This window comes from Tachyglossus aculeatus, chromosome 7 (genome assembly GCF_015852505.1).
Source record: "Tachyglossus aculeatus isolate mTacAcu1 chromosome 7, mTacAcu1.pri, whole genome shotgun sequence".
Taxonomy (NCBI): domain Eukaryota; kingdom Metazoa; phylum Chordata; class Mammalia; order Monotremata; family Tachyglossidae; genus Tachyglossus; species Tachyglossus aculeatus.
In genome coordinates, this window is record NC_052072.1 from 30,995,678 (window position 1) to 31,019,809 (window position 24,132).

Sequence of the window (24,132 nt, forward strand, 5' to 3'; positions counted from 1 at the left end):
ATTAAGCTTATTTATTCCTAGTACTTTTCTGATTCTGAAAATTGGTTCAAAGTTCTCTTGCATTTGTGTTTCTAGAACATACCACCAGGTATAAAGAGATACTTCTATAGTACCTAAGAATGCCATCAAACTCTTTGGAGGTTCAGTGGTTTACTCATTCTGAATGATGGAACCAGGAATTCGGATATAAATTTGTTGTACAAATAAAACTTGGCCTCATTTGATGCATTTAGAATGTACAGGTAGATGAAAAAGGATCCAAAAGAAACTCTTAACAAAAGAAAGAGTGAATGGGTTGGAAATTCAATTGAACAAAAACCCTGTCATTCAAGGGTGGTTAATGAAAACTACAATAATCTAGGTCCTTGACTCCTAATTCCTCTCCCTATTTAGTATGGAAAGACAGAAGACTATTCCTTGTTTGAGTCTTCTTTGGTGGGTGTGTCCCATGGGAAGCCTTTCTCAGTTTTCTGTACGTGGAAAAGAGGTGGCCAAAAGGGGGATAGATAAATGGCTCTTAATCAAATCTTTTCCACACTTCTACAGCTAGCAAGGATAGAGTGGATGAATGTGAAAAATCACGCAGCCTCATTTTCAGACATTTTGAAAACAAAAAGTAAAGAGAGAAATAAACTCCTACTATTACAAGAAATACCAAATACTATACCAAAAAAAAAAAGTATTGTAGCCCCTTCTTGGATTTACATGTGCCATGTTCCAGCAGGACAAAGTAAATAAAATGGCACAAAAAATAATCAGGGTTGGGGGAGGATGGAGTTTAGAATTGGCTGGAAGAAAAAGAGCCAAAGCTGAGAATGAAAGGAAAGTTCCCCCACAAAAAGCCCTGACAAATAATAGGAAAAGCATTTCAAGGAGACTATAAAAGCACCAGAGTGAGCTGAAGAATGAAGAGAATGCCAAAGAGGCCAGAGGGAATAATTTAGTTACATAAGTAACATAGTCTGTGCAAAACTGTAATGATGTCTTTGGTCCATTTGGCCTTCAGAATTATTGGCACAGAGCCTTCCCACATACTTTCTGGCCCAATACTTTGTGTTCGCCCCCCAAAAGTCAAATTGCAGTCACTGTTGGCCAATTGCAGGCACAAATAGTGATGTCTGGGAACAAAATTGCACAGTCTAATAAAACAAAGGTTTTGAAAATGGACACATTTCACACTTCATGAGAGACTGAATTCTCTTGCCCGAAGGGTCTCTTTTCAGCTACATTCACTCTTCTTAACACTACCTAAACTCGTCTGGTTGTTAACATTCATAAGATCAAAAGCAGCCACATTTTTCACACCATCTTTTCCATAAATTGAAAAAAAGAGGAAAAATTCCATCCACTGCTTAGCCCTATTGCTCTAACTTTAAGGAAGGAATTTTCCATGTCACCTTTCCTTATCACCTTCCTCCTCCCCTTTGCTCTCCTTATCATCATCATCATCAGGATTCTCTGAGTGCCATACTAAGTGATGGGAGTATGCAACAGAAACAGAAGATCAGGTCCAGTCTTGGAGGAGCTAATAAACTGATGAAGGAACTAAAGATCTAATATGCCCTAAAAACACTGCCAACTAGAATTAGAACCTCGGTTTTAATCCTGGTTCTGCTACTTGCCTGCTGTGTGACCTTGGGTAAGTCACTTAACTTTTCTGTGCTTCATTTACCTCATCTGTAAAATGGTGATTAATGAGGCTAGCCCCATGTGGGACATTGTCCATTCTGATTAGCTTGTCTTTACTCCAGTGCTTAATACAGTGCCTGGCACATAGTAAGCACTTAACAAATACCATAAAAAACTCCATTCAAAAGCAACGAAAACAGGATTTAAGCATTCAGAGAGTCAGGTAGGGAGGAATACGATTCTAAACTTGGTGGCTCCAAAATTAGACAAGAGTCTCAGGGTTTGAGGAACAGGACACAGGATTGCAAATGCATCCAACTTTGCTGCCAAAAAGCTGCTTTCAGCTCTCTTGGGAGAAAAAGAGAGCAGAGAGAACCTGTCAACAACTTCCTTAAAGGAAAAAAAAACCTGAACTCCTCTTTTTTTCATTCCTCCTCATACTTTTTAGGAAATAAACTCATCTTTCTGCAGCAATCAGACATTAGGATTTGAGAAGGCAGGTGAAAAAGTCTAATGGCAAGATCAGTGTTGCTTAGCAGAGTTACAAGACAGAGGGAAAATGCTGCTGACATGGCTGCCCAAGTACCTGCTCAGAAAGCAGCTGGTATCAGATCTTCCCATGAACATGTGTGTGTGTGTGACATGTGTCTGTGTGTGTATGTAGGAAGTAGGAGAATGGTCTGGGAGGGTGGAGAAGTTACATGATCCCTCTGCCGTAAAATTTTCTTTACCCCTCTGCTGAATTGAGCAAGGAGGAGGAAGGGAAAGGGAGGTGTACATCTTCACCCCTGTCAGTATCCTTCTTTGCCTGGTCATCAACACTCATGGTCAAAGAATGGTTGGGGGTAAGGAGATAGGGAAGGGGCTACGTTTTGGGTTCAGAAATTCATTAACATGGCTTGAATACCAGGTAACCCAAAGGCTGGGCAGGGCATATTTTGATATGAAAGAAAATAAGTGGGGAGAAGAGTACAAAAAATTGGGAATTCCTGACTACTCTCACTGACCACTTAATGGAAAACTACCCTCACTACTTTGGGCACAAAGTGACTTGGATTTTAGGAGAGAAGTCGTGTTGGGGAGAGCCAGCAAAGTAGCAGAAATAATGGTAGAAGAGACATATTTGTTTGAAGAATGAAATCTGATAAATAAAAAAGTTACATGCTGTTTCATATAACAGGAGTGAAGTGGAAACAGCACAGTGGTAGTAATGAAAGATTCCTATTTAGATGTAGATCAGCTAAAAGCACCCACCTGTTTAAAACTGACTGTAAATACAGCTCATGGCTGGAAATATTTGACTTATTCATGAGAGCAAATGGATTAAGTTTTCAAAGAAAATCCACAGAAGATACAGCAGAGGAAGAAGTTTTCTGATTGCTTGATTGGTTTAATCTATCAGAGCCTAAAAGGAGTAATACATACAGATTTCAGGACTTCGACTTCCTAAAAGACAATAAGATGGATAAAAGATTTAAAAATCATATAAAATATCAGTCAGAAGATGAAACTTTTACAAATAATTTAAATTAAAGTTTCAATTTTGGAATGCTAGGAAAATGATTAGAGAAGATAGTAACTAGAGTAAAAATGTGGACATATAGAATAAAATACTGGAAATGGATGAACAGATTTTAACCATAGCCATTAAAATATGTCAAGCTGCTGAAGCTAATTCATTATGTATACATAATGGGAAACTCAATTGATGGATAGCTAAGACTGCATGACAGAGGAAATCCAGAATTTGATTGAAGTGGAATAAGCGAGAAAGCGTGACACTACAGGCAGAATAGAATGACATTTAATTGCAAAAAAAATGTGGTAGGAGTTAACAACCTATGTCAGCATTTGGAAAAATCTGTTACTGTTGAATTGGATACAATCATTTTGCCTTTGTTAGAGCAAGAGGAATACCAGGAGCTGCATTGATTAAATAAGACAGTATCACCCTTGAGCAATTTACAGTTGTCAAGAAGGAAAACAACAGCAGCTTTTTAAAAATCATCTTTTCCTATCTTCCCTTTCTTCATCTCTAGTTCTTCTCTCCTTTTCCCCTCAATCTCTCCCCCTTTTAGACTGTGAGCCCACTATTGGGTAGGGACTGTCTCTATATGTTGTCAAATTGTACTTCCCAAGCACTTAGTACAGTGCTCTGCACACAGTAAGTGCTCAATAAATACGATTGATGATGATGATGATGATGATGATGATCTCTCCATTTACCCCCTGTCCAAAACTACCAGATTTATAGCCATTTATAGCCATCTTAAGCCAGGCAAAATAAAAGCTCTGGACCTTCAAAACACTAACCCTCTAAACACCTGAAATTAACTTCTGGGGCCAGTCCAAACTCTCAGAATTTCTTCCTAACGGGAAGCACATCTCCCCTACCAGGGCTTGTTTCAGACAGTAAGCAAGAGAGGTAACTGCCTCAATGTGTCCAGCTACCAGGGTGCGGAACAGTTAAAAATTTGAAAAAATTGCCAGCCTGGAGGGAATTCTGTGGCTTGGAAGTGGTTTCTATATTAACAGGGACCCAAAAGGGGAGTGCAATGACTCTGGAGCAAGGATCCCCTGAGGAAGCACTCTGGTCTCAAGTGGATTTCACTAAGATTAAGTTACACTGCCACAAAACATGCAGTATCACATGTAGGGGGCTGCCTAGGGAGTGGCAATTTTTATCCCATCCCAGGGTGGTTAAATATCTGAACCTGGTCATGTTCCCAATTCAGAAGAGCACTGGAACAAAGCAAACTAAATCCAAGGATTTGGGTACAACTGGATTAGCCCCAGAACTAGGCCAACGATGACCTGACAGCCCTTCAACTCGCTGGGTTAAGTTTCTAATCACGCAAACATGCTGCCAGGTGCCACAGTCTTTACAAATTTGGCTTAAATATGCTTTTATTTTCCCAGCTACTTGTCATTTAAAATGCTCTCATTTAAATAATTCGAACAAAGAATTTTGTCTGGCAAACAGTCTCCGTTTTAATGAAGAAAGCATCAAATTCACAGCCTAAAGGTACTAGTTTATTACTTAAGCACAGTTTTATTACATAAATTGTCACTGCAGCACTGCCAACTAAACTTTTTTTACTCTCATACTTCTTCTGAAGAAAAATTAGGAGGAAAATGGTTTAACAGCTACTCAGCATTTGCTGAACTAATAGAACTCTCAGAGCTTCTTGGCCGCAGGGCAACGCGAGCAGCTTGCTACTGAGAAGTGAACTATCTAGTTAGAGGGTGGGAATCTAAAATGCTAAAGTTCAGGTGTCACTCTGTGTATATACACATACACATGATAATAGTGATATGATGATTCTTTATGAGGCAGCAATTCAGTTAGGCTGCTTCCATGATATCATAACAAGGAAGAGCATGCACAGTAAAATAGATTGAGACATTGGGATAATGCAAAATAAAAGTATAGCTCACATAATCTATTACTCACTGCAAACATGTTACTCTCTTTATACCGAATATCATCCCCCAAAGTCTTGTACTTCCTGTAACCTTCCTTCCTAATAGCAATTCAGATTTTTGTTATTCACAGAAGTGAGACTATGAAGTGACCTAGACAGGAATAAGTTGGCACGGTTTCCTTGGTTTTCTCTCGGTTTAGGGTTAGACGCTTGCATTTATTTCACTACCTTTCTAGTTTCATGGAATGAACCTTGTCCTGGGACTTTTCAACAGGATTTAAGTAACTAACAGTGAGGAAAAGAACAAAAAAGACTTATGTAGTGAGAAAATACCAGTCAGTGTGAGCAAACTTCAGGGCTATCAGATTTTCTTCTAGGCCCTACCTATTTTTAATGAAAAAATATAGAGTCCAGGGAAAGAAGCACTGAAGAGTGGTGGCCTCTCTGAGATTGGTGGTCTTTTTGGAGGAGGAGCCTGGAAAGATGCCTCAGCAGGGCAGTTACTATTGTGAAGGAGGGATCTACTCGATTATTGTGTTTGATTATTGTGTATTGGTCTCCTTGGAGACCAAATCTGGGAAATACCTAGTCTAACTCCCCCAAAGCATCCCTTTAGCATCTCTTTTCCAGATGGTTGTAGATGACTATGCTGTACAGAATTTCTGTTAACTCAACCATGGCTGAGTCTTCTGTCACTGATATTACTGAATCACTCAGAAAGAGAAAAACAGCAAGCAATTTGGTAAAATGGGAAGCATTCAGAGCGTCAAAAGTCAGGAGTGCCCTTTTCTGATCATTGAGAGTCCCCATTTAGTGGTCCCACTTATTTACTGCCACAGGAAAATCTCTGACTGTAAAATGTCAATTACTAGCAAAATTTGCCATATGGGGTGGAAACAGGCCAAGCACTGTACGTGTTAAGAACAAGGCAAAGGAAGGTCTTGATAAAGAGGAATCAAACTCATTACTCTATCTGAAAGGATTCAGTTAATTGTACATAATCGATAGTAATATTGATAGTAATGGTAGGCTCATTAAGGGTAGGAATCAGGTCAACTATCTCTATTGTATTATACTCACTCAAACTCTTTGTACAGTGCTCTGCCCCCAGTAAATGGTCTATAAATACCATCGACTGACTGATTAATAATAAAATAAGAATAGTGTTTTCCATCATCCTTATGTTTCAGGACATCAGTACATATTACACAATTTCTTGTTTATTTGGAGATAGAAGGAAATGCTTTTCTCATTTACTGAATCAGAGGAGAAATAAGGAGATGATTCTTTTAAAGTCATATCACTACTTGGTGGCAGAACCATGAATATAGCTCAGATCTTCTGATTTCCTGCTTTGACTGGAACTCAACATTTTAGAGTATGGGGTCCCTTCCACTAACTAATAATAATATTTATATTTTCAAAGCTCTTGTGCTCTTGTGGTGTAGTATAATTTCTCTTTTCACATACTTAAAAAAATTCATTTTGCTAACTTGTTCCTATTCCTTCCAGTTATGATCTCAATTCTCCCCAAACATATTGCTTGCCTTTACCAAGAAGCAAATAAGTTACTATGGAGTCAAAAATCAAATAACATTTATTTAAAGGATTTAACTATTTACCATTTATTCCAATTTACTTTGCTGTTACCAGTCTCTCCTGTACTTCATATTGTGTTATTTCCTGATTAGCTCACCATAGCCTCTCTTGAAGATACAGGAATCCAACATCTTCCCCTTTATAATATTAAGTTTTCTTCCAACATTGGCATTTACATGGAAGGTTTTATATAGTTTCAATTAGTCTTTCAAGCTATCATCATATTGTAATTGACCTCAAAGTACTTCGACTTTATTCCCTTCTTCCATTGTCATGATTCCTGTGTTAACTTGTAAGCTAGAATTATATTAGATATCCTCGACTATCTTTCTTGGATCTATTTTTTTCCCCAAATCTGCTATTCGTGCTTGTTGATTTATTCTTTTCACCTCATAGTAGTATTTGTAAATGTTTTCCATTTCTTATTTGGATCTGTCCTTTTCTGTTTTAACATCATGATCCTGGTGCCACTTTCCACATAACAATAGTATTACCCTGCCCAATTTTGAGAACATGTGGCACTACCCAGCTTTTCTTTCCATATTCTTATCATACTGCCTGTTAAATGTCTTTGCAATCCCTCAGTGGCTCAATGGCTCCATCAATTAATTCATATTTCCATATTTATTGGAAGTCTAGTTCTGACATTCTTCACCACCATTAATTCTGCTACAGACTACCCTGTTGCAAAATACATGGTTTGGTAGTTTAGTCACATCAAATAGGGACTGCATCAATCTTTTGGTTTGTTCATAATCTCTTAACTACCTTGATCCAATTTATTCTCTTAAGTCTGTTGATCCTGTTTGCTTCTCTGAAGGCTCCTTTGTAGACTCATTCACTAGTTTCTTTTTGACTTCTCATTCCCTAAATTCCCTACATGTCCTGCAAGGATCTCTCTATTCAGTGTTCTATCTAGATCTTGTTTGTCCTTCACTCTTTTGGGGAGCTCATCCACTTCCACAGTTTCAGCTACCATCTCTATGTGGTTGACTCCCAAATCTCTCTCTCTATCCCTGACCACTCACCTTCCCAACATTTCACCTCTTGAATCTAACTTACTCACTGTGCCTATTTCTCATATGGTTTAAAAAATATGGTTTACCCAAAGTTATGAGTAGGAGTAGGAGTAGTAATAGAAAAAGTATGTATTAAGCACTTACCATGTACTGAACACTGTACTAAGCACTGGGAGAAAATATACAGATGGGAATTAGACTTGGTCCCTGTCCCTTGAGGGGCTCACAATCTAATAATAATAATAATGATAATTATTATGGTATTTGTTAAGCACTTAACTATATGCCAGGCACTGTACTAAGCACTGGGGTGTATACAAGCAAATCAGGTTGGACACAGTCCATGCCCCACATGGGGCTCAAAGACTTAATCCCCATTTTTACAAATGAGGTAACTAAGGCATAGGAAAGTTAAGTGACTTGCCCAGTGCCACACAGCAGACAAGTGGCGGAGCCCGGATTAGAACCTATAACTTTCTGAATCCCTGTCCTCTAAGTGGATTGGACTACCATTAGTACAATCACTCATCCTATCTTGACTAGATCACTGCATCAGCCTCCTTTCTGACCTCCCTACCTCCTGTCTCTCCCCACTTCAGTCTATACTTCACTACCCAGATTATTTTTCTGCAGAAACATTCAGGACATGTCACTGACCTCCTCAAAAATCTCCAGTGATTGTCTGTCAACCTCCGTTTCAAACAAAAACTTCTCACTATTGGCTTTAAAGTTCCCCATCACCTTGCCCCCTCCTACCTCACCTCCCTTCTCTCTTTCTCCATCCCAGGCTGCACACTCCGTTACTCTGGTGTTAACGTTCTCACTGTGCCTTGATTTCTCCTGTCTCGCCACCGAACCCTGGCCCATGTTCTACCTCTGGCCTGGAATGCCCTCCCTCCTCAAATCCACCACCAATCACTCTTCCCCCCTTCAAAGCCCTACTGAAGGTGCACCTCCTCCAAGAGGCCTTCCCAGACTAAGCCCTGCTTTTCCTCAGCTTCCTTCCCTCTGCGTCACCATGACTCGCTCCCCTTGCTCCTCCCCTTCTCCCCACCCCACAGCACTTATGTATACATAATAATAATAATAATAGCATTTGTTAGGCACCTACTATGCGCAAAGCACTGTTCTAAGCACTGGGGGGGATACAAGATGATCAGGTTGCCCCACATGAGGCTCACAGTCTTAATCCCCATTTTACAGATGAGGTAACTGAGGCTCTGAGAAGTTAAGTGACTTGCCTAAGGTCACACAACAGACATGTGGTGGAGCCAGGATTCGAACCCATGATCTCTGACTCCAAAGCCCATGCTCTTTCCACTGAGCCACACTGCTGCTCAGCTAATAATGGCATTTATTAAGCACTTACTGTGTGCAAAGCACTGTTCTAAGCACTGGGGATCAGGTTGCCCCCTGGAGGGCTCACAGTCTTAATCCCCATTTTACAGATGAGGTAACTGAGGCCCAGAGAAGTAAAGTGACTTGCCCAAAGTCACACAGCTGAGAATTGGCAGAGCCAGGATTCAAACCCATGACCTCTGACTCCTAAGCCCGAGCTCTTTCCACTGAGCCACACGGCATCTCTATAATTCTATTTATTTATATTGATGCCTGCTTACTTGTATTGATGTCTGTCTCCCCGCCTCTAGACTGTGAGCCCTCTGTGGGCAGGGAATGTCTCTCTTTATTGCTGCATTGTATTCATTCATTCATTCCTTCAATCGTATTTATTGAGCACTTACTGTGTGCAGAGCACTGTACTAAGCACTTGGGAAGTACAAATTACTTTTCAAGCTTTTAATACAGTGCTCTGTCCACAGTAAGTGCTCAATAAATATGATTGAAAGAACGAATGAAGGAGAGAAGGGATTGGAAACGGACACCTCATAAGTAATAAAACACTAAAACACAAATCAAACAAAAACACAAAATAAGCTCAAAATCTCGGCAGGAATGGAAGCGTCTGATGGGGCTTGGGAAAAGTTTTTATCCCTGGTTCAGTGTGCATGGAGAATGTTGGGAGCAGGGACTCTCAGTGACAGGAGGGAAGGTGGCGGTTACCACAGGGCCTATCTCGGTGGGCTTGGCAAGTCTGAGAGCTTGCAGGAGCAGCTTTTATTCCTGGCCAAGTGCACAAAGAGCATGCCAGGGGCGGGGGCACTTGGTGGTGGAAGGGAAGTGATTTTCTTCACAGGGTTGGAAGAATCCAAGAGCACATGGTTGCAGCTACTATCCTCATCCCGGCGAGCAAGGAACACACCAGGAGCAGAGACCCTCAGAGTTGGGAGGGAAAATGCCAATTAATTCATTCATTCATTCATTCAATCGTATTTATTGAGCACTTACTGTGTGCAGAACACTGTACTAAGTGCTTGGGAAGTACAAGTTGGCAACATATAGAGACGTGGGCTCACAGTCTAGAATTACATGTGAGAATTAGTTTAGATGGGGAGCTTCTCATCTTGTACTTCCCCTCAAGGGCCTAATACTGCATGCATTAATATTCAGTTAATATTGTTGATCCTTGTACATTTGTATATGATGAGAACTCTCAGTTATCAATTAATAGTCAAACTTTCTAGAAAATTTCTATTTTCAATAGTGTTATCACATCACATGTGATCAGTGATAAGTCTATTTTTGCATCCTTCTCAGCCATCTCTCCAGAGGTTTCCTGCCTACTTTCAAAATTTATCCCTTCTATCTGTGCCACTGACTCCATCTCTCATTTATACAGCTCTCTCCTTTTGCCCAAATGATAAACAAAAAACTCCCTTCCCTTGACATATTTTCCCACCCCTCCGACCTTTGCCAGCTTTTCCATTTCCTCCATCCAAGAGTCTATGACCAGATCTCATATCAGGATATAGTCCTTCCTTTCTGTTTCTAAGTATTTTTCCTGTGGTGGGCATTATAAATGTTCTTTTCTCTGTATATGAAAAGATTACCCAAATTGCTTTATATCTGGAGTAAAACTAGAGAAATATGAGAGATGAACTGTTAACAGTCTTTCTTCAGACAAGAAAATACACCTTATATCTGAGCAGACATTAAACCTTCAAGGAACAGTGACATAAATGTGTAACCTCAACTTTGGGAGGCGTAGAGAGAATTTAAATAGCACAGAGACCGCATGCACATCAAGAAAATTTAAATACCATTCATTCATTCAATGTATTTATGCAGTGCTTACTGTTTGCAAAGCAGTGTACTGATCTTGCCATGAAGAAGGTACTTACCAAGCGCTTAGTACAGTGCTCTGCACACAGTAAGCACTCAATAAATGCAACTGAATGAATGAATGAAAGGTTTGTTAAGTATTTCTCAAAAATAACCCCCAAATTCAGTATCTGTCTAGTAGCCTCTTTCTTGGTATTCCCTTTTATATTAGCAACTGTAAAGTTTTTATCCTCTACAAAAGAGGTGTGAATTACATAGCAATAAAATATTTAAGTTTGCCATCTATAGCCTCTTCAGACTAATCCTTCCGGATAGGCACAGCGTAGTTTAGAAAAACTGTATGTTAGATTTGAGCATCTAGTTCCATATCAGTACAGGATGAGATTTTTAAAAGTCAATGTCTAAAACTTTGTGAAAGAGAAAACCTCTTTTGACAAAGCTCATTGTGATGGAAAGGGTGCTTTCACAAAAGGGAAATGGAAAAGGGGTCCATCCACCCAAAGAGATATGGGCCGGGACTGTCTTTGTAGGGAATTAGTAGTGGTAAACTTTGATCTATCTTTCTTTCCAGATTTAGAGTTAAAATGCACTCAAACTTCTTGAAGGCAAGCATTGTATGTTCTTACTCATTTATACTCCCAAGTCCTTACCTCAATGCTCTGCACTCAAAAGGCTCTCAATAAATGCTATTGTTTGGTTGATAAGCCAAACTTAAGAAGCTTGTCAGCTGTGTGACTTTGGACAAGTCACTTAACTTCTCTGTGCCTCAGTTACCTCATCTGTAAAATGGGGATTAAGACTGTGAGCCCCACATGGGACAACCTGATCACCTTGTATCCTCCCCAGCACTTAGAACAGTGTGTTGCACATAGTAAGTGCTTAACAAATGCCATTATTCTTATTATTATTATTAAAATTGATGTTTTCTTGCCTTCATTTTAAACCTAGATTTTGTGTGATTGATCATTTAACAATTTAACACAGTATATAGTCTCCGTACCAGCAGTCTTCAACTCAAGATATTTCACCAGAAACAGCTCTTCCAATGTTTTAAATTTTAAACTTCCTGATATTAGCTTCCTTTATGGCACTAGTTTCGTTTTATTGCCCATAAAATGGTTATTCAACGGAGGTGGTGGGATTCACAGGAACAAGGGGAGATGGGAAAATGGTGTTAAAGGCCGGGATGTGGGGATGGGAGAAAATAGGGAAAATGAAGTGAATAGGAGAGCCCTTGGGGGAAGGGGGAGTTAAACTGATCACTAACCTGATTTACTCCTAGTTAAATAAAAGCCAGCTCCACTTTGGGTAACTTCTCTGACTCAATATTAAATACATTTACCGACTGATTACACAATTCTCAGTGATTCTGATTAAAATGGGTTCAGAAACCAATCCTCCATCCGTAAATTTTTTCTTATGAGAAAACTGGTTCCAACTTACATTTTGACTTGAGACAATATTCTGGAACCAATTGTTGATGTCTCACTTGTTTATGGGAAAAAGCTTTAGAGTTATCTCTTTTTCTTCAATAGTTGAATGCTAGTTATGTCTAACTGAAGATCATTGTTTGTTTACTACATAATAGATTAACATTATTGCTGTATATCATAAATTAGCTATATTAACATCTGTCTCCCCCTCTAGAATGACAGCTGTTGTGAGCAGGGATAGTGACTACCAACTTTTGTTGTATTGGATTCTCCCAAGCGCTTAGAACAATGCACTGCTTACAGTAAGCACTCAATAAATATTATTGTTGATGAGAATGATGATGGTGAGGACGATGATGATGATATTCCAAGGCAAAGCTAAGTAGTATGGGTTAAAAGATTTGCTTCTTATTCTTTATCAATGGAAAATGAAACACATGGAAAGAAATACAGCCTTACTATCAATCAGTCAATCAATCGTATTTATTGAGCGCTTACTGTGTGCAGAGCACTGTACTAAGCGCTTGGTACTTAGAGTACCTTGAGTACCATACTACTTGGAGTAAATTCTGGACCCTTCAAAAAATACACCTTAAAAGTATGTGGGGCTAATAGCTACCAAATTGCATCTTAGACAACTTCAGTTGAATAAATTCTCCTGAGAAATTTTGTTGAATAGGAAAGTTAATAAAATGGCTCCATTGCTAAAAAGTCTTTCTTGTATAAACTATCATCTCTGATGTGTGTGGTGTTCTTTAACTTGAGATGTGTATTGCATAGTTTTATTTTGTTTTCCTTTAGATCTACTCTGATATATGAGTTTTCCACAAGGATCCTCTCCAAAGTAACAATAATAAATCATAAATACTTATGACTTTTAATCACAAAGCAGACAAGGCACTATAAAGTGCTAAAATATTCAGCAAATTCATTAAGCACTCAGTATGAAAATTACCTGAAAGTCAGCTCTAAGTATGATCCTTTCTATTTCTTGTACCCATCATCATCATAATCATTAGTCATCTGAAAAAAATTGAGATTAAAGGGCTACACAGAAATTGGCTAGGCTGGGCACTATAAAGCAATTTAAACAGATATAGTTCCTGACTTGTAAGAGTTTACAATCTGACATATTTTATTACTATTGTATATTATTATATATAATAATTATGGTATTTGTTAAGCGCTTACTTTGTGCCAGGAACTGTTCTAAGCACTGGGGTGAATACAACAAGTTGGATAGGACCCAGTCCCTGTTCCATATGGGGCTCACGGTCTCAATCCCCATTTTACAGATGAGGTAACTGAGGCACAGAGAACTGAAATGTCTTGCCCAAGGTCACATAGCAGAGAAGTGGGGGAGTGGGATTAGAACTCAGGTCTTTCTTACTCCCGGGCCCATGCTCTATCCAAGTTGATAGAAAAAGAGATGAGGAACTCTATCAATCCTGAGGTTACGTAAAGGGAGGCTAAATGCTGACCAGTCATTTAGGAGGAATCAGTAAATAGCATCCTCATAGCGAGTCAGGCTTGAAATTAAAAAAAAAAATCCTGCACAGAGACGTCCTGCATAGAATACCTTCCTCTTCACACCCCATCTCCAGCTCAGAGCAGGACCCAGGGTTAAATATTTCATCAGTAATAGCATTTATTGGGCACTCACTTGGTGTAGTACACTGTTCTAGATGCTTGGGGAGTAATAACAGTGGGGAGAATAACAGTTGCATTTTCCCTGTCCAAGGAGTTTACAAGTCTAACAAGGAAGACAAACATAAGAGTATTTATGACTAGAGTGGTCAAAATAAATTAACTGAGCAGACACTAAATACCTGTAGCATGGATTATGGTCAGCTAGGAAAGGATTTCACATGGAAATTTAACTTGGAGTTGATGCACTTTCTAATGAATTAATCAATGGTATTTAGTGGAGTCAGAGGTCATGGGTTCGAATCCCGGCTCCGCCACATGTCTGCTGTGTGGCGTTGGGCAAGTCACTTCACTTCTCTGAGCCTCAGTTACCTCAACTGTAAAATGGGGATGAAGACTGTGAGTCCCATGTGGGACAACCTGATCACCTTGTATCCTCCCCAGCGCTTAGAACAGTGCTTTGCACATAGTAAGTGCTTAACAAATGCCATCATTATTATTATTAGTGGGTGCTTACTGTGTGCAGAGCACTATACTAATAGTGCTTGGGAGAATCCAATACACTTGAGTTGGTAGACAAACTTGGATTCACAAAAAAGGCTTTGCCAGCAGGATGAACTCTCCAAGAAAACCTGTAAACTCCTTGTGTATTGCCTTAATACAGTGCTTTGCACAGGGTAAGCACTCAATAAATACCATTGATTGATGGATGGGTAGCATGTCCATCAGAGAGCTATTTAAAGGGAAGTATAGTGGTTTTGTGAAGGTTAAATCAGGTATATGCTTACAATAAGGACAAGTAGTTAACCCCACATTTGATTTAAGATCTCTTGCCCAACTGTTACTAACAAATCTTGAAATAAGCAAATATTGGTTGTCTGTTTATAATGAGAAGCGCTTGTGTATTCTAGGAGTGACAAGCTCAGTGCCACTTAAGGAACAGGACTGCCTAGCTGATCACAAGATGCTTCCCTGGCTGTCTGTGGTACAAAATCTGACAGTCTTGGAATAGTGGCAGCAAACTATGGGGATAATCTCAGGATACCCTAAGTAGGCTCCTAAATACATACCTGTTCCAGTCATAAAAAGCCAACTGGTGGAAGGCAGAACCAATGATCCCTTCCCGCTAAAATCAGTAGCGGTAGATACAAGATGAACAGGTTGGACACATTCTCTGTCCCACCTGGGACTCGCAGTCTTAATCTCCATTTTACAGATGAGGTATCTGAGGCACAGAGAAGGTAAGTGACTTTCCCAAGGTCACACAGCAGACAAGTGGCAAAGCCGGGATTAGAACCCAGGTCCTTCTGACTCCTAAACCCATGCTCTATTCACTAGGCAATGCTTCTATGCATTTCTGTTGATTTTGTTACCTGCTCACCTGAACTTTAGGGACTGAATGACATAAAGCTACTCATGACAGCTTGTTGTTGTTGCCAACTTGTACTTCCCAAGCGCTTAGTACAGTGCTCTGCACACAGTAAGCGCTCAATAAATACAAATGATTGATTGATTGATTGATGACAGCAATAGCAGAGTGAAGGCAGGAACTGGAGCTGCAAAAGTCCAAAATACTACCTATAAATGAGGCAAGGAGCTAGCATCAGAATTCTCGGAGCCAGGTCTCGGTTATGATTAGTGGTCTGTGGCTTCAAATATTTACCCCTGTTAGAGATCACTCCCTCCAAGCATTAGTTTGGAGCCAAGAATTAGATTTATTCCATGTAGATTCAGATCATAAGTGGAATTGTCTACTAGAAAAATCATTTAAAAAAAATATACTTCATGCCCTAAGCAGGCCCAGCCACAATTCAATTATCTGCTTGATCAGCGTTTGAAATGATGACGCATTCCTTAATTCCACAAATGAAAAGCCCGACAGAGTCACCGAGTAATGTGTACTGAAATGCTTCAAAAAAGGTAAGGGAGTGTAAAGCACGTATTTGCACTCAAAAGACACGAAAGACAGGACAAAACCACTGAGAATCAGAGGATGATATTGAAGTTCAGAGTCCATCTCCTATTCAATATCCTAGGCAGCTAGCCCAGATCCTGGAAATTGTTGTCTCCGGGATTCAGAAAGCATTCTTTAATGCACTAAATATCTGGAGCTGTTTGAATCTTTAATATTAGCTAGAATATTATACTCCTCCCTGCTGTGACTGTGCTTGATTTAGACTTCCAGCTGAAGTTGTTGTTAATTCTTGAAGAAAGAAGTGTTTAAGTATAACCTTTTGATTTAAGCTTCCACGACTGTCTGATTAGCAGGTATCTTTGGGAATTAAAGTTGGGAACTATTAAAACTTTCTGGTACTTTATTACTCCATAGGGGTTTTGCTACTAAGCAGTGTGGCTCAGTGGAAAACAGCACGGGCTTTGAAGTCATCATCATCATCAATCATATTTATTGAGTGCTTACTGTGTGCAGAGCACTGTACTAAGTGCTTGGGAAGTACAAAATTCCGAGGTAATGGGTTCAAATCCCAGCTCTGCCAATTGTCAGCTGTGTGACTTTGGGCAAGTCACTTAGCTTCTCTATGCCTCAGTTACCTCATCTGTAAAATGGGGATTAAGACTGTGAGCCCCCGTGGGACAACCTGATCACCTTGTAACTTCCCCAGCACTTAGAACAGTGGTTTGCACATAGTAATCAATCAATCAATCAATCGTATTTATTGAGCGCTTACTATGTGCAGAGCACTGTACTAAGCGCTTGGGAAGTACAAATTGGCATCACATAGAGACAGTCCCTACCCGATAGTGGGCTCACAGTCTAAAAGGTGGGCTCACAGTCTAAGCGCTTAATAAATGTCATTATTATTATTATTATTACTAAGAAAAGAATATAGCTGAGATGAGGAAAGAGAGGGGAAAAGGAATTCTTTCACAACAAAATTTCAGTTAAGGCAAATTCAGGAGAAAGTGCTCATGATGTGAGCACCACATAAGAAATTACCTTAATGCTATTAGGAGAGACCGAAAATCCAATAAAAAACTAGACCACAATATGGAACTAAGAATGAGAGGAAATCTTGAAGCATCTTCTGGGGCCCACGTAACCAAGTCCTTCCTCAAGTCTGGTACAGAAATATCCAGAACATTCCAGAAATCAGATCTTTAAAATACCCATGCCTACCACTCTACTGTATTGTACTCTTCCAAGTACTGTCCCGCCATCGACCCCCGGCCCACGTCCTCCCCCGGGCCTGGAATGCCCTCCCTCTGCCCCTCCGCCAAGCTAGCTCTCTTCCTCCCTTCAAGGCCCTATTGAGAGCTCTCCGCCTCCAGGAGGCCTTCCCACACTGAGCCCCTTCCTTCCTGTCCCCCTCGCCCCCCTCCATCCCCCCTTCTTACCTCCTTCCCTTCCCCACAGCACCTGTATATATGTATATATGTTTGTACATATTTATTACTCTATTTATTTATTTTACTTGTACATATCTATTCTATTTATTTTATTTTTTTAGTATGTTTGGTTTTGTTCTCTGTCTTCCCCTTTTAGACTGTGAGCCCACTGTTGGGTAGGGACCGTCTCTATATGTTACCAATTTGTACTTCCCAAGCACTTAGTACAGTGCTCTGCACATAGTAAGCACTCAATAAATACGATTGATGATGATGATGATGATGAAGTACTTAATACAGTGCTCTCAATAATTGCTATTGATTGATATCTAGTATAATAATTATGGTATTCATTAAGCGCTTATTATGTGCCAGACACAATACCAAGTGCTGGGGTGGATACAAGCAAATTGCGTTGGACAAATTACCTGTCCTGCATAGGGTTCACAGTCTTAATCCCCACTTTACGGATGAGGTAACCAAGGCACAGAGAAGTAAAGTGACTTGCCCAAGGCCACACAGCAGACAAGTGGAAGAGCCAGGATTAGAACCCATGACCTTCTGATTCCCAGGTGCTCTATCCACTAGCCATAATAATAATAATAATTTTGGTATTTGTTAAGCGCTTACTATGTGCCAAGCACTGTTCTAAGCGCTGGGGGAGATACAAGGTAATCAGGTTGTCCCACATGGGGCTCACAGTCTTAATTCCCATTTTACAGATGAGGTAACTGAGGCCCAGAGAAGTTAAGTGACTTGCCCAAAGTCACACAGCTGATAAGTGGCGGAGCTGGGATTAGAACCCATGACCTCTGACTTCCAAGCCCGTGCTCTTTCCACTGAGCCACGCTCTCAGGGCCTCTCGCTTTTCCTTCACCACACCATTTTTTGCCACTTGTGTTGCCAGAATAAAGTAGTTTAGGGGACCCCACTTGCATTGATCAGCTATGAAACTAACATTGATCAATTACTCAATCAATAGTATTTATTGCGCACCTACCAAATGCTGAGTGCTGTGCTAAGTACTTGGGAGAGTACAACAGAAGAAGGAGACATAATCCTGCCCATAAGGAGTTTACGATCTAGCTGGGGAGATGGCGAAAAACTAATTTGCAAATAGGAGGAAGAAATGCTCAAAGAGTACAGTATGTAAAACGATATGTACAAGTACTCAAAGTATGTAATCAATCGAGCAATCAGTGGCACTTATAGAGTGCTTACTGTGTGCAGAGTCTGTACTAAGCACTTGGAAGAGTACAATCCAACAAAGTTGGTAGAAAAGTTCCCTGCCCACAAAGAGCTTATAGTCTAGAGAAGGAGACAGAGGTTAAAATAAATTATGGCTATGCACATAATTTATGTGCATATGGCGTGGTCCTGAGATGGAGGGTGGCTATCAAACACCTATAGGGTACAGATCCAAATACATAAGTAATGCATAAGGAAGAGGGGGAATGCTACCTAATTAAAAGCATTTGGACTAGGGTGTCAAGGGACCTGGGTTCTAAACCCAGGTTAACCACATGCCTGCTGTGTGTCCTTGGTCAACTCACTTAACTTTTCTGTACCTCCGTTACTTCATCTGTAAAATGGGGATTAAGACTGTGTGCCCTATTTAGGAAATGGACTGTGTCCAACCCAATTATGTCGTACCCACTGCAGCATTTAGTACAGTGCCTGGCACACAGTAAGGGCTTAACTAATACCATTTTTAAAAAAAAGAGAGGGAGTAGGGGAAATGAGGGGTTTGTTGGGGTAGGCCTCTTAGAGGAGTTGTAATTTTAAAAAGATTTTGAAGGCGGGGAGAGTGATGGTCTCTCATACATGAAGAGAGAGGGAATTCCAGGTGGGGGGACATAGACAAGGGGTTGGAGGCAAGATAGAAAAGAGTGTGGTACAGTGAGAAAGTTGACATTGGAGGAGCAGAGTGTGTAGGCTGGGTTGTGGTAGAAAATCGGTGAGGTAGAACAGGAGGGGGAGAGCTGATTGAGTGCATTAAAGCTGATAGTTTCAGTTTGTTGCAGTGGTAGATGGGCAACCATTGATGATTTTTGAGGAGTGGGGAGACATAGATTGAAGGTTTTTTTTAAAAAAATGATCTGGACAGCCAAGTGAAGTAAGGACTGGAGTGGGGAGGGACAGTATGCAGGAAGAACAGCTAGGAAACTGGTGCGTAGTCAAGGCGGGCCATGATGAATACTTGGGTCAGGGTGGTAGCAGTTTGGATGGACAGGAAATGATGGATTAAAATAATATCATGAAGACAGAGCTGACAAGATTTGGTGATAGACTGAATATGTGGGTTGAACGAGAGGGATGAGTCAAGAATAAATGCCAAGTTTACCGGCTCGTGAGACGGAAAATAGTGGTGTTGTGTACAGTGATGGCAAAGACAGGGAGGCTAGGGTTTGGGTGGTGAAGATGAGGAGCTCTGTTACAGTAAGTAAAATGAGATGTTGTAAAGTGCAATGGGAAGCAGTGAGTACAAAAATGCTGAGATAATAGTAGAGAGGAAGTGACCTGGGAAGAAGAAAAATTAATCAGCAATAGTCTCCTGGAGGAGATGGGATTTCAGAAGGGTTTTGAAGATAGGGAGAACTATGGTTTGGTGGATTTGAACAGGAAGGGGGTTCCAGGCAGGAGGAAGAGCATGAGCCTTGGATTGTAGGTAGAAAAGTGAGAATGACATACAGTGAAAAGTGAGCTTGGAAAGAACGAAGAGTAGGATGTATAGTATAAAAGAGTGGCTTAGGTAGAGCGGGAGACAGCTAAAGGAATGATGATGATGGTACTTATTAAGCACTTACTATGTGCCAAGCACAGTTCTAAGCACTGGAATACCTTGAAGCCAATGGTCAAGGGTTTCTGTTCAATGTATTAGTAATTGGGTAACCATTGGAGTGTTCTTTAGGAGTGAAGTAATGAGCCCTTAAAATTCTCCTTTTCATTTTCATTTGAGATATTGAGATACACTTTTTTAGGTTTTTGATGGTGACAGATTTCACAAGCATTATTATACTTCAAGGGACTAAACTTTATGAGACACACCCCAAACAACTCCAAAACAGACATTTTGTCCCCATGCAAATACAACTCTTGTTTCCATCCACTTTCTCATAAATTGGCACACAGGCTTCCTGCACTGGAGTTATTTGCTTTGATGTTTACATGAGCTTTAAGGTCTTATCTCCTTTTTCCCCATTCTTTTACTATCTACAACTGTCACTTACCTATCTTAAACCTCCTTATCTCTAACCACCCATCTGCTAGTGAAGACCCCAGTGATTTGTATAGCAAACATGGTGAATAAATTGGAAGAGGACCCAGCTGGATTCTGGAGAGAACACACAAAAACACTGTGCCTTAGAGTCCTAGACTGAGCCCTTACCCTAATCGAGTGCCCTATTGTATATTTTTAATGGTATTTGTTAAGCAGTTACTAGTCAAACACTGTTCTAAACCCAGGGATAGGTGCAAGATAATTAGGTGGTACACAGTCCCTGACCCACATGGGGTTCGCAGTCTAATTAAGAAAAAGAACAGGTAACCCCATTTTACAGTTGAGAAATCTGAGGCACAGAGAAGTTCAGTGACTTACCAAAGGTCACACAGCAGACGAGAGATGGACCTGGGATTAGAACCCAGATCCTTCTGACTCTAAAGCCCATGTTCTCTCCACTAGGCCACACTGCTTCCCCATATTATTAGCCACAAGGTGATCAAGTGAAAGATGGGATGGCTCAGTGCAATTCATCCATCACTTCTGTAAAAACATTTCAAATACAAGTTCTACAGACAGTAAGACATCTCGACCTCTGAGGATATTGGTTTCCTGGTCTCATTGCTATTCAGCAACACCCTCAACAGAGAAGAAGAGGCTAGCTAGGGAGGAGACTTTATGAGTCATGAGGAAGAGCAGATTCTCCATCTGAGGTTCCTGAGGGAGAAGATCTGGGAGCTAAGGAGCTAACTGATGAAGCTCAATTAAGAATGCGCTAGGGACTAGAAAAAGGGTCCTTAAAATTTTCCTGTTTCAACCAAACTGAGTTGGATTCATCAGAAGACTATTACTGGTGAGTTGGTGACTGGTGAGCTGGCTCTATTGCATTGTACTTTCCCAAATGCTTAGTACAGTGCTCTGCACACAGTAAGCACTCAATAAAATAAATAACACTGATTGATTGATTAACTGGTAGAAAGCTTACTCCTTAGGGCAGTGGGAAGGGATCAGACATGCTTGTGCCATGCTAAAACTGGGACCAGGTGGGAGTCACGGCCTAGAGTGTATTACAGAGTACGGCCCTGGAAGGTCCTGAGTTCCAATTCCAGCTCTCCACTTTGCTGTGTGACCTTAGCCAAGTCGCTTAGCTTCTCTGTGCCTGAATCACCTCATCTGTAAAATGGTGATTAAGACTGAGCTCCATGTGAGTCAGGGACTGTGTCCAACCTGATTAGCTTGTACCTACCCCAGTGCTTAGAACAGTGCTTGACACATAGTAAGCGCTTAAGAAATACTATCGTTATTATTATTTTTTTATTATAAGGGCCCTGTCTTGGCTCCAGTGATTGGGTAGGCTTCATAAAGCTGTCAGGGCAGGACAGGTAGCCCAGTTCCAAGGGGATGAGGACTACCTTCAGACCTGGCATCTGCCATCTGCTCTATACCCCATCACCAATGGATTAAAGCCCATCTGTGAAATAGATCCAGCCCTGTTCCATTTATAGCTGGAGGAAGCAACAAGGGACCTTGATGCAGATGTTAGACTATGCTTCCAATCCTCCAAGGAAATGCTTCTAATTCAACAGTCTTTGAACATCCTTGAAAGTCTAAGACAGTCATTTAGGCATAGGTAAGAGCCAACAGTATCCTCCTGTTTCACAAACCTGTTTCAATTCTGTATCAGTGTGTTTACCACAAATTCAAGAAGACATGCAGGTGATTATCACTCTATTTTATTTGTACATATTTTTTCTATTTATTTTATTTTGTTAATATGTTTTGTTTTGTTGTCTATCTCCCCCTTCTAGACTGTGAGCCCGCTGTTGGGTAGGGACCGTCTCTATATGTTGCCAACTTGTACTTCCCAAGCGCTTAGTACCGTGCTCTGCACACAGTAAGCGCTCAATAAATACAATTGAATGAATGAATGAATGATTATGGGCTGCTCTGCAGAGTCAGTCCAATATTGGGACCTGGTGATAAAGCTGAAGAAATCTGAAATAATGTATCAGCATCAGCTATACGCTACACATCTTGGGGAACCTTCCAGTATTTGAGCTGTTCCAAGAAGTGACTTGAATTTTAAGTTTTTGATCTATCATTTTATGACCCGAAGTAATGAAATGTGAAATATATTTGCAAGCTTTTTGAAAATACAATAAATTTGAGTAATAACTATAGTATCTCTTCCATCTATACTTTAAAATAGGCAAGTTTCAAATCACTTCTAAAATGCCAGCAAGGAAAACTGATAAAGGATCCTGACACATCTCTAGATAGGAACTGCAAACATTTTAAAACTGCCATCTCCTTCAGAAAAAATCACAAGAGGTCCATTTAGTGTGAATACAGAATGAGATGATCGACTCAGTTTGATCTTAAAAGGATGAACAAGTTTCACCACCATATTTAACTATAAGAGATCTATATCTCTGCATTCCTACACTCTATTAATTCTCCATTTATTTCCAAGTCCTGAAATTTATTTTTATCCACTACACAGACTTTTAAAATTTCTCCAACCCTCCATCTACTACTTTCTTTTTCTTTATCAAACCTGTGAGATACAGAGTTTTGTGTCTGGTGATTTTGTGTCTGGTGATTAAATATACTCATGAAGGTCAGGTTAAGTTGTACTCTCCCAAGTGCTTACTACAGTGCTCTGCGTATAGTAAGTGCTCAATAAATACTATTGATTGATAGTAAACCCAGGTGTGATACAATTTGCTTCCTCTTGCCCCCATTCCCTACTTAATAAATAAATCTGTAATAAATCCTAAATAAATCTGTATGAGAGGACAGTGCCTGACTAACTGCTTTGGTCCATCAGAAATTTTAAACTAACCTCTCCTCTTTAAAAGTGCTATCATTCCCCTTCAAGAAGTAATATGGCCATAGCGAGTGATCGATGCAGATTCAGTGTTCCATTGGCACCAGTCAGTCAATCAGTGGTATTTACTGAGTGCTTACTGTGTGCACAGCAATGGGACTAAGTACTCCGGAAAGTACATTACAATAGAGTTGGTAGACTCAGTCCCTGCGTGTGAGGATCTTAGAGTTTACAAGGAGAAACAGACATTAAAATAAATTACAAATAGGGGAAATCATAGAGTATAAAGGATGTTTGAATAAGTGGTTGGGACTGGAGTGAGTTTCAAAGTGTTTAAGAGGTACACAGCCAACAGTGTGGGGAAGATGGATGGGGAAATGAGTTTATTTAATTTCCACTCTCCCCCATGAGAAGACCACCATGCTTGGCCAATTTGGCTCCACAAATGAAAACATTAAGCATTCTGTAAGCTGCCATTTTAGACACTGAGCTACTCCCATTCCCAGCCCTAGCTTGTGATAGTGAGTCCCTTAAGGGACTGGGACTGTGTCTTTTTCCCAACTATGCATTCTTTCCCAGCGCTAAGTACAGTATTCTGCACATAGTCAGCATATTATAAATGCTACTGCTACTACCTGGATGCAGCCAGGATCCCCAATTCCCCCCCCGTGATTGCCTCTGTTTCAGCCCCTACCCTTTCTTATCTTTATCATCCTCCTTTTCCCCCTTAGTTGTCATCTTCACAGGGAGTCGGCCTAGTCGAGTTGCTCTGAGCTGTAACTGTTCTTCAGGTTGACCCCAGTGA